The sequence below is a fragment of the Bison bison genome, unplaced genomic scaffold (genome assembly GCF_000754665.1).
Source record: "Bison bison bison isolate TAMUID 2011002044 unplaced genomic scaffold, Bison_UMD1.0 scf7180017864338, whole genome shotgun sequence".
NCBI classification, from domain to species: Eukaryota; Metazoa; Chordata; class Mammalia; order Artiodactyla; family Bovidae; genus Bison; species Bison bison.
This window is the reverse complement of record NW_011494910.1, coordinates 5,740,313-5,753,219: the sequence shown is the minus strand read 5'-3', so window position 1 is coordinate 5,753,219 and position 12,907 is coordinate 5,740,313. Positions and strand designations below refer to the sequence as shown.

At 39.7% G+C, this 12,907-nt stretch overlaps 1 pseudogene; it reads left to right on the top strand.

The window, feature by feature from the left end:
* Nucleotides 1-531: 531 nt before the first annotated feature.
* LOC104998885 overlaps nucleotides 532-12,907 on the top strand; it is a 129,495-nt pseudogene continuing 117,119 nt past the window's right edge.

Genomic DNA, 12,907 nt, shown 5'->3' with positions numbered 1-12,907 from the left:
TCTCATGATGTACTCTGCATATACATTAAATAAACAGTGTGACAATATACAGCCTTGACAAACTCCTTTTCCTATTTGGAACCAGTCTGTTGTTCCATGTCCAGTTCTAACTGTTTCTTCCTGACCTGCCTACAGAGTTCTCAAGAGGCAGGTCAGGTGGTCTGGCATTCCCATCTCTTTCAGAATTTTCCACAGTTTATTGTGATCCACACAGTCAAGGCCTTTGGCATAGTCAATAAAGCAGAAATAGATATTTTTCTGGAACTCTCTTGCTTTTTCCATGTTCCAGCGGATGTTGGCAACTTGATCTCTGGTTCCTCTGCCTTTTCTAAAACCAGCTTGAACATCAGGAAGTTCACCGTTCATGCATTGCTGAAGCCTGGCTTGGAGCCAAGAGGAGCCACTCCATGTCCGAGGTCAGGGGCAGAAGCCGGGAGGACCCCATGCCCGAATGTCGGCGGCCAAGAGGAGTTACCCCACGTCCGAGGTCAGGGGCAGCGTCTGAGAGTACCAGACTGTGATGGCACAGCAATGGCCAAGACGAGCTACCCCGCATCTGAGGTTAGGGGAGGTGGCCTAGAGGAGATACCCAGCATCCGAGGTCAGGGGTGGCGACGAGAGGAGTTACCCTGAGTCTGAGGTCAGGGACGGCGGCCGGGAGGAGATACCCACGCCCCAAGCCCGAGGCCAGGGGCGGCGGGTGGGAGGAGCTACCCCACACCCTAGACCAGGGGCAGTGGCCGGGAGGACCAACCCCACGTCCAAGGAGCCATGGCTGTGTGGGCGCAGGAGGGCCTAGAGGAGCTATCCCATGTTGAAGGTCAGGAAGGGCGGCAGTGAGGAGATAACCCTCGTCCAAGGTAAGGAGCAAAGGCTGCACTTTGCTGGAGCAGCCGTGAAGAGATACCCCACGCCCAAGGTAAGAGAAACCCAAATAAGACGGTAGGTGTTGCAAGAGGGCATCAGAGGGCAGACACACTGAAACCACACTCACAGAAAACTAGTCAATCTAATCACACTAGGACCACAGCCTTGTCTAACTCAATGAAACTAAGCCATGCCCTTGGGGCAACCTAAGATGGACGGGTCATGGTGGAGAGATCTGACAGAATGTGGTCCACGGGAGAAGGGAATGGCAAAGCACTTCAGTATTCTTGCCTTGAGAACCCCATGAACAGTATGAAAAGGCAAACTGATAGGATACTGAAAGAGAAACTCCCCAGGTCAGTAGGTGCCCAATATGCTACTGGAGATCAGTGGAGAAATAACTCCAGAAAGAATGAAGGGATGGAGCCAAAGCAAAAACAATACCCAGCTATGGATGTGACTGGTGATAGAAGCAAGGTCCGATATTGTAAAGAGCAATATTGCATAGGAACCTGGAATGTCAGGTCCATGAATCAAGGCAAATTGGAAGTGGTCAAAAAATAGATGGCAAGAGTGAATGTTGACATTCTAGGAATCAACGAACAGAAATGGACTGGAATGGGTGAATTTAACTCAGATGACCATTATATCTACTACTGCGGGCAGGAATCTCTCAGAAGAAATGGAATGGCCATCGTGGTCAACAAAAGAGTCCGAAATGCAGGACTTGGATGCAATCTCAAAAACGACAGAATGATCTCTGTTTGTTTCCAAGGCAAACCATTCAATATCACAGTAATTCAAGTCTAAACCTAAAGGTTATGTGTTTAAGCAAAGATGTGAGACCATGGTGCATAAGCTTCAAAATATGATGTATAATTCATATGTTTTAGTCTCTAGGGTGTATATCTTTGTGAAATATCCTCTTTTAGGAAAACTTCATAAACATCTAGTTAGCGGAGACAGAGAAAAACTTCTAGACAGGAACAAATCCTGCTGTGCTGAATGTTTCCCTGTAATACCACAGAGATGTTTATGAAACTTTTCTAAGAAAAATTAATGAGTTTGTCTTATTCATCTCAAAGCTATTCAGTGATATTTTTGAAGTGATATTTTACATATTCACTTTAAGTGAAGTGTGTATTTATAATATCCTTTTCTACTGTTTTCATTTTATTTTTTCCAATGTCTATTCTTGCTACAGACACTACATCCTCAACAAAGAAAAAAGTTGCCTCATATCAAACTTATTTGATTTTAATATATGACAATTTTCCATTCTAAGTCTTTTTATGAAAATATATCTAATATGTTTTGCTAGTATAATTTTGCTTTCACACATTATGAAATTTGAAGTAAATTATTTAAACCTTTATTAACATCAGTACTATGGTGTTAGTGAAAACTGAGACTGTTTGTTAACATCTTTTCTTGTAAATAGCTATAAATAATAGAACTATGTCTGTGTTCAACCTTGATAAGTATAAAAGAATATACAACCATTAGAAATATAGATGGAAAAGGAAAATCAGCATGTGAATTCTAAAAATTTTATGGAGTCTTTAAAAATTAACTTGCCTTTTAAAAATTACTTTTCCAATTAAGTTTTCTTTGGCACATATGTCACAACTGCTAATAAATTTGGGATATTAATTCATAAAATGCTGTTATGAAAATAGTATAATACTACTGTATTTTATACTTGCATTGGAAAAGTGCATAAGTATAACAACTCAGGAACATGTTCATAAAATAAATAATTCAGGGACATTAAGTGTTGAGAAAAATGTTGCATAGAAATACATGTTTTTTTCATTTTTAGTAATTATTTTGGGACAGTGATATATCACTGGTTTCTTGGCTTTTTTTTTAATGATTAGTACATACTAACTAGTTAAGCCCTTTTCCCTTGAGATGAAACTCAATCAAATTGCCCACTAAATAATATTAGAAATGAAATTGCAATCCTATTATCCCTTAGAATCCTGTGACAGGCCAGTATTTGAGAATACCAGAGCCAAAAGTGATGGCACATGGTTCAGGCTGAACGACAGGCTGGACTATGAATGTCTCAATGGGTATGAGAACCGAGATGGACACACTACAGTCTCCATAGTATGTGGTCAAGATGGCTGGTCCAATAAAGCTGCATGTTATGGTAAGTGCTCTTTTCCAGATGTTCTTTCCTTCAAAAAAAACTTAACAGTAATTGTCAGAAGTGTTTTATTTTTACCAAATTGCACTGATCTAGAATCATCTTTAAGGAATGATGCTTCCTTCTACTTTAATGTAAACTGGAAGGAGGGGAAATTTTAAAGTCCAATGACTTGCTCAATACCAAAATGACAGCATTTTACAATCTGTTCAAGTATTTTGCTCCTGAGTTTCTGTTTATACCTCCTACCTTTAATGTTAGCTTAAGTAGGTTTTGACAGATGCTTTTTCTTTTCTGACTTTGACAAGTTCTGAGGACAATGGCATGGATCACTTTTACATTTGTCAATTAGATGTGTTTTTTCCAGGGTTGGAAACAGGGCTTCAGTCTCTGGTAAGCTGAGTGAATGTTGAGTGTCCCAAGTCAAGTTATGTGCAAAGCTTTGGCAACAAAACAGTATTTGGAAAACATCAAGTTGGGGGGATTCTACTCAATGAGAGAAGATTTTATGAGCTGAAGCCGATATGAGGAAAAGAAAAGATTATCTGGGTTATTTCCAGGTATATAAGCATTTGGATTGATTTTATGATTGATGAAAAGTCATAGGGAATTTTAAGAACGGGTGGGATGATTTGGGAGACTGGCATTGAAGCATGTATAATATCATATATGAAACGAGTCACCAGTCCAGGTTTGATGCATGATACAGGATGCTTGGGGCTGGTGCACTGGGATGATATGAGGAGGGAAGTATACGGATGGTATGGGGATGGTATAGGGAAGGAAGTGTGAGGAGGGTTGCAGGATGGGGAATATGTGAACACACGTGGTGGATTATGTTGAGGTATGGCAAAACCAATACAATATTATAAAGTAATTAGCATCCAATTAAAATAAATAAATTTATATTAAAAATATTGGGGAAAGGCAATGAAATAAACCAGAACTAGGAGAAGGTAATTAAGAAAAATAAAAGATAGCATTAATAAATTGGGAAACAAAAATGGTAACACATAGGATAAAAATCCACAAGCTTATTCTTTGAAAATACTTATTATTTGCTAGACTAAGGGGAAAAAAATAGAAAAAAAAAAAACAGAAATCCTTCACATTCATAAGCAGAAAGGAGACATAAACTTGTGTGTAACATATAGTGAAAGAAGTATGTCAGTATTACATACATGTGTTTCGCAGCAGATCTGAAAACTGAGGGATCACTGATTTCTTTATAGTATGTGGTGACCAAAATTGACCAAAGTACCAGTAATGCTGAAGAAACTGAAGTTGAACAGTTCTATGAAGACCTACAAGACCTTTTAGAACTAACACCCAAAAAAGATGTCCTTTTCATTATAGGGGACTGGAATGCAAAAGTAGGAAGTCAAGAAACACCTGGAGTAACAGGAAAATTTTGCCTTGGAATACAGAATGAAGCAGGGCAAAGACTAATAGAGTTTTGCCAAGAAAATGCACTGGTCATAACAAACACCCTATTCCAACAACACAAGAGAAGACTATACACATGGACATCACCAGATGGTCAACACTGAGATCAGATTGATTATATTCTTTACAGCCAAAGATGGAGAAGCTCTATACAGTCAACAAAAGCAAGACCAGGAGCTGACTGTGGCTCAGATCATAAACTCCCTATTGCCAAATTCAGACTTAAATTGAAGAAAGTAGAAAAACCACTAGACCATTCAGGTATGACCTAAATCAAATCCCTTATGATTATACAGTGGAAGTGAGAAATAGATTTAAGGGCCTAGATCTGATAGATAGAATGCCTCATGAACTATGGAATGAAGTTCATGACATTGTGCAGGAGACAGGGACCAAGACCATCCCCATGGAAGAGAAATGCAAAAAAGCAAAATGGCTGTCTGGGGAGGCCTTACAAATAGCTGTGAAAAGAAGAGAAGCCAAAAGCAAAGGAGAAAAGGAAAGATATAAACATCTGAATGCAGAGTTTCAAGGAATAGCAAGAAGAGATAATAAAGCCTTCCTCAGTGATCAATGCAAAAAAATAGAGGAAAACAACAGAATGGGAAAGACTTGAGATCTCTTCAAGAAAACTAGAGATACCAAGGGAACATTTTATGCAAAGATGGGCTTGATAAAGGACAGAGATGGTATGGACCTAACAGAAGCAGAAGATATTAAGAAGAGGTGGCAAGAATACACAGAAGAACTTTACAAAAAGCATCTTCACGACCCAGATAATCATGATGGTGTGATCACTGAACTAGAGCAAGACATCCTGGAATGTGAAGTCAAGTGGGCCTTAGAAGGCATCACTATGAACAAAGCTAGTGGAGGTGATGGAATTCCAGTTGAGCTATTTCAGATCCTGAAAGATGATGCTGTGAAAGTGCTGCACTCAATATGCCAGCAAATTTGGAAAACTCAGCAGTGGCCACAGAACTGGAAAAGGTCAGTTTTCATTCCAATCCCAAAGAAAGGCAATGCCAAAGAATGCTTAAACTACCGCACAATTGCACTCATTTCACAAGCTAGTAAAGTAATGCTCAAAAGTCTCCAAGCCAGGCTTCAGCAATATGTGAACTGTGAACTTCCTGATGTTCAAGCTGGTTTTAGAAAAGGCAAAGGAACCAGAGATCAAATTGCCAACATCCGCTGGATCATGGAAAAAGCAAGAGAGTTCCAGAAAAACATCTATTTCTGCTTTATTGACTATGCCAAAGCCGTTGACTGTGTGGATCACAATAAATTGTGGAAAATTCTGAAAGAGATGGGAATACCAGACCACCTGAACTGCCTCTTGAGAAATTTGCATGCAGGTCAGGAAGCAACAGTTAGAACTGGACATGGAACAACAGACTGGTTCCAAATAGGAAAAGGAGTTCGTCAAGGCTGTATATTGTCACACTGTTTATTTAATGTGTATGCAGAGTACATCATGAGAAATACTGGACTGGAAGAAACACAAGCTGGAATTGAGATTGCCGGGAGAAATATCAATCACCTCAGATATGCAGATGATACCACCCTTATGGCAGAAAGTGAAGAGGAACTCAAAAGCCTCTTGATGAAAGTGAAAGTGGAGAGTGAAAAAGTTGGCTTAAAGCTCAACATTCAGAAAACGAAGATCATGACATCTGGTCCCACCACTTCATGGGAAATAGATGGGGAAACAGTGGAAACAGTGTCAGACTTTATTTTTCTGGGCTCCAAAATCACTGCAGATGGTGACTGCAGCCATGAAATTAAAAGACGGTTACTCCTTGGAAAGAAAGTTATGACCAACCTAGACAGCATGTTCAAAAGCAGAGACATTACTTTGCCACCAAAGTTCGTCTAGTCAAGGCTATGGTTTTTCCTGTGGTCATGTATGGATGTGAGAGTTGGACTATGAAGAAGGGTGAGTGCTGAAGAATTGATGCTTTTGAACTGTGGTGTTGGAGAAGACTCTTGCGAGTCCCTTGGACTGCAAGGAGATCCAACCAGTCCATTCTAAAGGAGATCATCCCTGGGATTTCTTTGGAAGGAATGATGCTAAAGCTGAAACTCCAGTACTTTGGCCACCTCATGCGAAGAGTTCACTCACCGGAAAAGACTCTGATGCTGGGAGGGATTGGGGACAGGAGGAAAAGGGGACGACAGAGGATGAGATGACTGGATGGCGTCAGTGACTCGATGAAGAGGAGTCTCCTGAACTCCGGGAGTTGGTGATGGGCAGGGAGGCCTGGCATGCTGGGGTTCATGGGGTCGCAGAGTCGGACACAACTGAACAACTTATCTGATCTGAAGTCCATCCATATTTTTGCAAAGGCCAGTATTTCATTCTTTTAATGGATGAGTAATATTCCATTGTATATATTTACCACATTTTCTTCATCCATTTCTCTGTTGATGGACATTTAAGTTGATTCCATATCTTGACTATTGTAAACAGTGTTGCAATGCACATTATGGTATGTGTTTCCTTTTAGACCAAGGTTTTCACTGGATCCATGCCCAGGGGTAAGGTGCAGGGTCATATGGTAGCTCTATTTTTAGTTTTCAAAGGAATGTACATACTGTTTTCCACAGTAGCTGTTTCAAATAACAGTGTAGGAGGGTTACCTTCTCCCCACATACTCTCCAGCATATTGTTTGTGGATTTTTTGATGATAGCTCTTTTGAATCATGTTAAGGGATATCATGCTCTAGTTTTCATTTGAATCTTTCAAATAATTAGTGATATGAACATCTTTTCATGGGTGTCTTGGCCATCTACATGTTTTCTTTAGAGAAGAATAAAATACCTAGGAGTAAACCTAATGAGACAAAAGATCTGTAATCTGAAAACTGCAGGACACTAATGAAAGAAATTGAAGACACAAACACATGGAAAGATATACCACTATCTTTGATTAGAAAAATCAATATTGTCAAAATGACTGTACTACCCAAAGCAATCTACAGTTTCAATGCAATCCATATGTAATTACCAATGGCAATTTTTCACAGAACTAGAAAAAAAAAAAAAAAAAGAACTTAAAATTTGCGTGGAGAACAAAAGGCCCAAAATAGACAAAGCAATCTTGAGAAAGAAAAAAGGAGCTAGAGGAATGACACTTTCTGACTTCAGACTATACTACAATGCTATAGACATAAAAAGTATGGTACTGATTATGACATCAAGATTTATGAATCAGTGAACTCATATGGACAGGAATGGGCAAATTAAATTCAGATGACCATTATATCCACTACTATGGGCAAGAATTCCTTAGGAGAAATGGAGTAGCACACACAGCCAACAAAGGATTCTGAAATGCAATACTTGGGTGCAGTCTCAAAAACAACAGAAATATCTCCATTCATTTTCAGGGCAAGTCACTTAAAACCACAGTAATCCAAGTGTATGCCCGATGCACTAATGTCAAAATATGTTAACTTGACTGGTTCTATGAAGACCTACATTACATTCTAGATCTAAACATGAAAGCAAAAAAAAAAAAAAAAATCTACTTTTCATATAGGACACTGAAATGCAAAGGTAGGAATTAAGAGATACCTTGAGTAATAGGCAAGTTTGGCCTTGGAGTACAAAGTGAAGCAGGGGAAAGGCTAAAATATTTTTGACATGAGAAGACATGGGTCATAGCAAACAGCCTCTTTGAAACACAAGAGACAGTTCTACACATGGACATCATGAGATGGTCAGTACTGAAATCAGAATGATTATATTCTTTGCAGTCAAAGATAGAGAAGCTCTATACAGTTGGCAAAACCAAGACTGGAAGCCGACTGTGCTCTTATCCTGAGGTCCTTATTGTGAAATTCGTACTTGAATTGAAGAAAGCAGGGCAAACCACTAGACCATTCAGGTCCTTTATGATTATATAGTGGAAGGGATAAAAAGATTAAAGGGATTAGATCTGAGAGAGTGCCTGAAGAACTATGGATGGAGGTTTGTAACTTTGTACAGGAGGCAGTGAGCAAAACCATTCCCAAGAAGCAGAAATGCAACAATGCAAAATGGCTTTCTGAGAAGGCCTTACAAAGAGCTGAGAAAGAAGAGAAGCAAAATGCAAAGAACAAAATGGAAAATATATCCATCTGAATGCAGAATTCCAAAGAATAGCAAGGAGAGATAAGAAACAAGATTGCTCCTTGATAAGTGAGCAATGCAAAAAAGAAAAAGAAAAAAAAGTAGAGGAAAGCGATACAGTGGGGAAGATTAGAGACGTCTTCAAGAAAATTAGAAATAGCAAGGGAACATTTCATGTAGTGGTGGGGACAATAAAGGACAGAAACAGTATGCCCCTAAGAGAAGCAAAGATATTAAGAAGAGGTGGCAAGATTATACAGAAGAATTGTACAAAAAAGGACTTAATGATCCAGATAACCATGATGGTGTTATCACTCACCTGGAGCCAGAAATCCTGGAGTGTGAAGTCAAGTGGACATCACTACAAACAAAGCTAGAAGAAGTGATGAGATTCCAGCTGAGCTATTTCAAATCCTAAAAGATGATTCTGTGAAAGTACTGCACTTAATATGCCAGCAAATTTGGAAAACTCAGCAGTGGCTACAGGTCTGGAAAAGGCCAGTTAGCATGATAATACTCGAAATCCTTCATACTAAATTACAACAACATGTGAACTGAGAACGTCCAGATTTACAAGCTAAATTTAGAAAGGCAGAGGAGGTAGAGATTAAATTAACAACATTGTTGGATCATAGAAAAAGCAAAGGAAATGCAGAAAAACATCTACTTCTGCTTCATTGACTACATGAAAGTCTTTGACTTTATGGATCACAACAAACTGTGGAAACTTATTAAAAAGAATGGGAACACGTTTATACCTGTGGTGGATTCATGTTGATATATGGCAAAACCAATACAGTATTGTAAAGTTAAAAAATAAAATAAAATTTTTAAAAAAAGAAAGAAAAAAAATACTATAATTAAAAAAAAAAAAGAAGGAACTTTTGACCACCTTACCTGCCTCCTGAGAAACCTGTATGCAGGTCAAAAAGCGTCAGTTAGAACTGGAATGGAACAGCAAACTGGTTCAAAATTGGGAAAGGAGTATGTCAAGGCTGTATATTGTCACCCTGCTACTTTAACATCACACAAAATACCAGGCTGGAAGAAGCGCACGCTGGAATCAATATTGCCCGGAAAAATACCAATGACCTCAGATACACAGATGACATCACACTAATGGCAGAAAACAAAGAGGAGCTAAACAGCCTCTTGATAATGATGAAAGAGGAGACTGAAAAAGCTAGCTTACACGTGTTCCCCATCCTGAAACCCACTCCGATCTCATTGTAAAGTAATTAGCCTCCAATTAAAATAAATAAATTTAAATTAAAAAAAGAAAAAGCTAGCTTAAAACCACATTCAAAAAATGAAGATCATGACATTCAGTTCCATCACTGCATACAAAAATGGGAAAAATGGAAACAGTGAGAGACTTCATTGTTTTTGGCTTCACAATCACTGTGGATGGTGACTGCAGACATGAAATTAAGACACTTGCTCCTTGGAAGAAAAGCTATGAAAAGCTCTACAGCATGTTAAGAAGCAGAGGCATCACTTTACCAACAAAGGTTAATATTGTCAAAGTTATGCTTTTTCAAGCAGTCATGTATGGATGTGAATATTTGACCACAAAAAAGGCTGATACCAAAGAATTGATATTCTGAACTGTGGTGCTGGAGAAGACTCTTGAGATCAAGAGTCTCTGATCAAGGAGATCAAGCCAGTCAATCCTAACAGAAATCAGTCCTGAATATTCATTGGAAGAACTGATGCTGAAACTGAAGCTCCTGTTTTGGCCACCTGATGAGAAGAACTGACTCATTGGAAAAGACCCTGACGTTGGAAAAATTTAAGGGCAGGGGAGAAGCTGCATTAGAGGATGAGATGGTTAGATGGCATGATCGACAGATTGGACATGACTTTGAGCAAACTCCGGGAGTTAATGAAGGACAAGGAAGCCTGGCTTGTTACAATCCATGGGGTTGCAAAGAGTCAGAAACAATTGAGCGACTGAACAACACAACAGGAACTGATTATTATGGATTTTGACATTAAGTTCTTTGGCTCTATCCCATTTGGAATTCACCGAGCAGTTTTAAGGCCTTAAGGCCTTCATGGAACCATTCAACTTCAGCTTCTTCAGCATTACTCTTTGGGGCACAGACTTGGATTACCATGATATTGAATGGTTTGCCTTGGAAACGAACAGAGATCATTCTTTCGTTTCTGAGATAGCATTGAGGTACTGCATTTTGGACTCTTTTGTTGACTATAATGGCTACTCCATTTCTTCTAAGGGATTCTTGCCCACGGTAGTAGATACAATGGACATCTGCCATTCCAGTCCATTTTAGTTCACTGATTCCTAGAATGTCAATGTTCACTCTTGCTATCTCCTGTTTGACCACTTCCAATTTGCCTTGATTCATGGACCTAACATTCCAGCTTCCTACGCAATATTGCTATTTACAGCATCAGACCTTGCTTCTATCACCAGTTACATCCACAACTAGGTGTTGTTTTTGCTTTCTTAAAAATCGCTTCATTATTTCTGGAATTATTTCTCCACTGATCTCCATTAGCGTATTAGGCACCTACCGACCTGGGGAGCTCATCTTTCAGTGTCCTATCTTCTTGCATTTTCATACTGTTCATGGGGTTCTCAAGGCATGAATACTGAAGTGGTTTGCCATTCCCTTCTCCAGTGGACCATATTCTGTCAGACCTCTCCACCATGACCCATCAGTCTTGGGTGGCCCCACAGGGCATGGCCTAATTTCACTGAGCAGACAAGGCTGTGGTCCGTGTGATCAGATGGCTAGATTTTGTGATTGTGATTTCAGACTGTTTGCCCTCGGATGCCGTCTCTCAGCACCTACCATCTTATTTGGGTTTCTCTTACCTTCAACGTGGGGAATATCCTCATGGCCCACGCTTCTGACCTTGGATGAGGGATATCTCCTCTCTGCCGCTTGCTGATTTGGCACCATGAAGCCATGGCAGCAGTGGCCACAGGACTGGAAAAGGTCAATTTTCATTCCAATCCCAAAGAAAGGAATACCAAAGAATGCTCAAACTACCGCACAATTGCACTCATCTCACATGCTAGTAAAGTAATGCTCAAAATTCTCCAAGCCAGGCTTGAGCAGTACGTGAACCATGAACTTCCAGACGTTCAAGCTGGTTTTAAAAAGGCAGAGAAACCAGAGATCAAATTGCCAACATCTGCTGGATCATGGAAAAAGCAAGAGAGTTCCAGAAAAACATCTATTTCTGCTTTATTGACTATGCCAAAGCCTTTGACTATGTGGATCACAATAAACTGAGGAAAATTCTGAAAGAGATGTAAAACCAGACTACTTGACCTGTCTCCTGAGAAATTTGTATGCAGTTCAGGAAGCAACAGTTAGAACTGGACATGGAACAACAGACTGGTTTCAAATAGGCAAAGAAGTATGTCAAGGCTGTATATTGTCACCCTACTTATTTAACTTATATACAGAGTACATCATGAGAAACGCTGGGCTGGAGGAAGCAAAAACTGGAATTAAGATTGCTAGGAGAAACATCAATAACTTCAGATATGGAGATGACACAACCCTTATGGCAGAAAGTGAAGAATGAAAAAGCCTCTTGATGAAAGTGAAAGAGGAGAGTGCAAAGGATGGCTTAAAGCTCAACATTCAGAAAACTAAGATCATGGCATCCAGTCCCATCACTTTATGGCAAATAGATGGGGAAACAGTGACTGTCTTTATTTTTGGGGGCTCCCAAATCACTGCAGATGGTGATTGCAACCGTGAAATTAATATACTCTTACTCCTTGGAAGGAAAGTTATGACCAATCTAGACAGCATATTTAAAAGCAGAGACGTTACTTTGTCAACAAAGGTCCATGTAGTCAAGGCTATGGTTTTCCCAGTGGTCATGTATGGATGTGAGTTGGATTAGAAAGAAAGCTGAGTGCCGAAGAATTGATGCTTTTGAACTGTGGCATTGGAGAAGACTCTTGTGGGTCCCTGGACTGCAAGGAGATCCAACCATTCCATCCTAAATATAATCAGTCCTGGGTGTTCATTGGAAGGACTGATGTTGAAGCTGAAACTCCAATACTTTGGCCACATGATGTGAAGAAGTGTGTCATTTGAAAAGACCTTGATGCTGGGAAGGATTGAAGGCAGGAGGAGAAGGGGACAACAGAGGATGAGATGGTTGGATGGCATCACTGACTCAATGGACATGAGTTTGGGTAAACTCTGGAAGTTGATGATGGGCAGGGAACCCTGGTGTGCTGCAGTTCATGGGGTCGCAAAGAGTCGGACATGACTGAGTGATTGAACTGTACTGAACTGAGCAGTTTTAATATGTAGTTGTTTTTG